Source organism: Alligator sinensis, unplaced genomic scaffold, assembly GCF_000455745.1.
Source record: "Alligator sinensis unplaced genomic scaffold, ASM45574v1 scaffold278_1, whole genome shotgun sequence".
In the NCBI taxonomy this organism is placed as follows: Eukaryota; Metazoa; Chordata; order Crocodylia; family Alligatoridae; genus Alligator; species Alligator sinensis.
This window is the reverse complement of record NW_005841952.1, coordinates 3,413,851-3,419,144: the sequence shown is the minus strand read 5'-3', so window position 1 is coordinate 3,419,144 and position 5,294 is coordinate 3,413,851.

Here is a 5,294-nt window from a genome sequence, read left to right as displayed (position 1 = left end):
AGGAATTCTCCATCCTGAAGCCCTTAGTCCTCCAGGCACAGTGATGGGCTATCCCAGGAGTCCCAGACAAGGATACTGGTGGGATTTCACAAGAACATCGGACCTCGAAGGGCAAGACTTCACCAGTGTCCATAACACGAGTCACGACAGCCAGAAAGTAAAACAAATGCCGCATACGCCTCCGGTGTCTTTTTTAACAAATGTTTATTTATATCAAAATACAAAACATTTCTGAAGCAGAGTAATGTTACATGAGGAGCAATTAAATGTTGTTAAACTTTAATCAGTTCCAAAATCCATCATTCTCCTACAGAATGGCTAGTTTTACGTAACATTGCAACACTGCCATAATTTCTTAACTGGGTACATTTTTTTTTAAACTGTTTTTTGAAAAATTTTCATCTATGAACATGCAATGTTACTGGCAATGAGTTGTTTAGTACTCAGCAGCCCATAAAATACCAGCAGGCAAAGGTCTAGGGACAAAACACTCCCAATTAAGGCAGGGTTTCAAATTAAATTTTCCTCCAATTTATGTTCGTGTATGGTTTTCAACTGGCAACAGCCCAAGTGCCTAAGGGGCCAACATCCTTGGCAGACAGAGCGGGTTTATTGCTTAGAGCCACCAAACCAGACGTGGCTAGGAGTTGCCTCCAGTGAACGCCCATCGGGTTCGCTCTATGTTTTGGATAGAGGCGGAGGGGCCGAGACACGGCTGGACAGAGCGAGTCGGGCAAGGTCTGGCTTTGCACTGGCCAAGCAATTTGGCTCAGTTGGAAGATTTTCAGCCAGTCCTTGAAGGGCGGATCGGACAAATCTCAGCTGGGTGTTTTCCCATGACAGCTAACACTCTTCAGGAGACACCGCCAGCTCCCTGGCTGCTCTCTGCCCAGTTGGCTTCCCGGGAGGGGAGGAGAGCAAGGAGTTGTTCACGTTCCCTGGGAGGTTACAGTCACTTGCCAAGAACAAATTAGCACCCGACTGGTGGGGCGAGGGTGCCCCCATTCGCTCTTCTTGCTACAAAATTAGGGACTGTAGACAAATGTGGGCCGTGCCTCCTCCCCAGCCCCAAATGCCCTCCACGTAACAGGGAGCCCAGAGCAGGGCGAGGCCTTCCCCGGGGCTCCCCCGTGACCGAGTACGAATTCCAGTCTTTACTGCCCCTGCTGGTATTTTACAGGTCTTCACAAAAACAGAGGCTGAGAGCAACAATACAGATATAGAGAGATTATATAGAGCGCAGAGTAAGTTTCTTATAAGGCTTTGGTACAGCACCATCATGTCTCAGATTTATTTCTAAATCGTTTACAGAAAAAAAAAAAAAAAAGCTTACTGAAAAAATAGTGTTTTGTTTTTCTTTTCTTTTTTTTAATTTTTTTTATTTTCTTCTTTTGAGTAGCATACCTGAAGTTCAAAAAATTAACCCTCTAGTTGCCATTCAGGCTCACACGAATGATTTTTGCTGTGTGCATCTGTGCAATTTAAAAACACAACAAGTCAAAACCAACCTACCGGTAAAGTGTTACACAGCCAACTCCCCTTTGCCGTAGCCACCACGCTGCTGTGCCCCGGAGCGGCTGAGAGTTTGAATTGCACGAGTCAGTAATCAATACCACAGAAATTCAGTAGTTGATCACTACGAAACTTCATTATATATATATAGAAAAAAACCAAACAAACCCCAAACCCAAAAAGAAAGAAACCCTAAGAACAAAAAATCACGACGACAAACATTGAGGAACCAGTGGAACTAATGTTTCCTTTATTGTTATTGTTAAAAAAGTCAGTTCCACCGGCTACTGTTGAAACAGCACCAAAGAGCACCCTAACGTGTGTTATACATTGTAATACTCAACATTCAAGAAACAGAAACGAGGTTGAATGTTCTTTGAGGGTCGAAGGGGTTCTTTAAATCGATAGACAAGAGGCTCTTTAAAAAAAGGAAAACCTATCCGACACAAAAAGAGGATCAGCTGGAGTTCTAGGGAAGATCCCACTTCATGGGAAAAGTCCTATAGGTTTAACAAGAAACCAAACCAATATGGATTGATGGAAAAGTCATAGGGTTTCATAGATTCTACAAACCTAGCAAACTATGTTCGCAAGAAAATGAGACGCTTTTTAATCGGCGTTTGGAAATCGGCTTACAAAATTCTATAAGCAGGGCTAAATTCTCTATGAAACCCCAGATGATGGCCCAAGGACCCTATAGAAAAATGGTGATCATGGGCTCTTACACTTCTACAGGCTTTTCCCACGAGGGAAATGCAGAGAGCCCCCACAGTTGTACAGAAGGTCCCAAGTTATCTTTATTTCAAATGCTGGGACCAAGAGTGCTAATCACTTTGTTTTTGCCCCGAAACATGATTGTTCTACAAGAAGCGTATAGTCACAGACCACAGGGGAGCGGGGTGGGGGTGTCTGTATATGAACTAAAGGCAAAACAATGCCCAAGATGAGTCCATCCCGCGTCACCTTGCTGCCAGTGCACCTCATGCCACCTACCAGCCTCGGTGAAGCACTGGGAAGCATCAGAGGTTGACCTGTTTCATGAAGCGACCTGAAAAAACAAGGTTGACCTTCAAGCGCACCTGGGATGGGGAGGGCACAGAAAGGATGGAGGTCTCAATACACAGCCCCGTGGTACAGCAAAATGAAAGGAGGGCTCAAGACAATCTGCCCCTCTCCTCTCTGATTTTACACAGGCTAATATTTAGGGTGACGGGGCACACTAGAGGCTTGAAGCATGGCCGGAAGGCCTTTGTAACAAGAGCACTTTGCTCTCTTGTCAGTGGAATCCATCAAGATATCCCTTAATTACCAGAATATCCATTCAAAGCAAATCCCCTTAATGTTTCATCCTGGAAGAACTGAAACAAAACACAAGCACAAGACAGAGACCAGGGGCTGCAGGCAAAAATGACCAAGCAGAGACCCGCTGTCTCCAAGACTGTCCCCGTCCCCGACAATGTCAGAGGGGAAATGAGTGGCTGCTCACTTGCAACTGGCACCCAGAGGGTTAATATTACTGTAGAAAGTGTGCTTTATAAACATCCTTTTCTCCACCCTCCCCTTTTCTGTGAGCCTAGGGATAAAAGGTGGACGGGGAAGCAAGAAAGATGCCAACACCGCACCAACTCAACGAACAACCCCACACAACCAACACGGGAGCGCCCCAAGCTCAGGGTGGGCTCAGCCACGGAGACTGAATGCAAGAGATGCTGAAATCCCTTTCACCTCTTGCTACATCTCCCCCCTCTTTCTATCTCTTTCAGTCCTTATGTATTTAGTTCCCATCACCCCAAATTAAAGGTTCTCTCAAATATGCTTTCATCTCAACAACTGGTGCTGAACAAATCTCAGCATGAAATTAGAAACAAATCTTCTTAAGGTTAAAAAAAAAAAAAAAAAAGAACCACAAAACAGCATGGGTCAAACCGAAGAAAGAAGCTGTGCCGTTAAGAAGGGTACGGGCTCCTAGCACCCCCTACCTCTACTTAACAGGTTACATTCATGTTTTAGCTGGTTAGATTTGCCCTGGTACAGAAAGCTGGGTGTGGGGGTGGATTCGGGGAGGGTTAACAACAGCAGCAGAGGACAGCTAACCAGCTAGTTCACTCCACCCCAGCACTTCTTTGGGGACCAAAGAAACTTTCCAATGTAAGCTCTTGAAAGAGCAACTGGAGCCTTTTGTAGGTGGAGACGGTCCTCTGGCCACCTCCAGCCTTTGCTCCATAACGTTTACTTGTTTGCCGTTACAGCGCAGGAAGGGATGACAGGAATTCGGGGTCATCACTCTTCCCACCACACCACCAGCTTTCCCTTCCCTAGCTAGGGAAAGTTACAGGTCAAAAAGGTTGCTGAGGTCTAAAACAGATTGGAGAAGTAGGAAAGGAAATTGTTTTTCTCGAGTCCTTCTCCCTTGCTGATGCCCACTCTAATATTCCTCAGAAGTCAAGGATGTTTCTGGGGTGGGGAGGACACAAGAGGCTCCTCTAACAGCAATTTATTGCTTGTCAGGTTAGCCAGGCTACTGCAGCTGGCTGGGCTTTAAATGCCACAGCCCAGAATAGCCCAGGAAGGGCAAATGAAGCAGTGAGGGCTGCCCCCGTCACCTGTGTGAGCAAAGATCAGTGACAAACGTGACCTCTGACCGCACAGCCACCTCGTCTGGAAGGACATGAAGAGTTTTGCTGCCTTTGGCTGTCTCGATGGCTGAGTAGAGACTAGCACGCGAGAGGCAGGAGGGCAATAGTTTACGTGCCTTCGTTCGGGTTTCAGATCAGGCTTGCACGCTCATGACTGGCCTGGTTTCTGGGAAGCCAGTCACCCCAGTAGGCAGCACGCACTGGACAAATCCAGTGGAAAGAGACCAAAACTTCACAGCTCACAAAGAAGCAGGCTGGGGAATCCTATGGTCCCTCACTGCGAAGGGAGCTCATACTCTTCCCTTCAGTGCTGGAGTGATGATCAGGTCTGCAGGGCAGCATGGGAGGTGCACAGACAGAAGCTACTCTAGGCAGGCACCATTTCTGTCACGTGATCATTTCTGAGCTGTGCCTCCCTGTCTCAAGCGAGTGGCAGGAGCCTTTGACCCAAAGCCCACCACCACCTGCACTCCCTTTCTCAAACTGAGACCATCTCAAGGACCTTTGGGAGTTTCTGACCAAGCTCCTGACTTTATGGCACACTGGAAGCAGTAGCAAATGCACCCTCACTACTCATTTAGGGACTCTCCTTGCTCCCATTAAGTCCATGGTAAAACACCTATGGACTTCAGGGGTGTAGAAGCAGACCCCTATAATATAAAGTATCAGAGGTAGAGTAGACCAGGAGTTAGTAACTTCTAGTCAATAGTAATACTCCTTGGGACTTGCACAAGGCCTCTCAGCCTTGAAGAACTGTACAAACAAACATCACTCATTAGTCCCCGCCATTGTGAAGTGACAGGTAAGGATCATTCCCATTGTACAAGCCCAAGACTGCGTTGGTAAATTCGTGCCAGAGCTGAGACTACAATGGAGAATCCTTGTGCATTCATTCCTGCAGGTAAAGCATACATTGCTTTAGGTCTTGAGGGAATCTAGGCTGATTCTTGGTCTCAGCAAAGTCTACAGGAGTTTTTTCCTATGGCTTCAACCACAGACTGGTCCTTTAGACTCAGTTTGGAGGGTACGTGTCTGCTTGCTAAGAACCCACCCATCACGCCAACAGCCCCCGAGCACTGTGAAACACTCTTACCTGATATACATGAGAGAGCTCAGACCCTCCACCTGCAAAACCTGTCTGCAGAA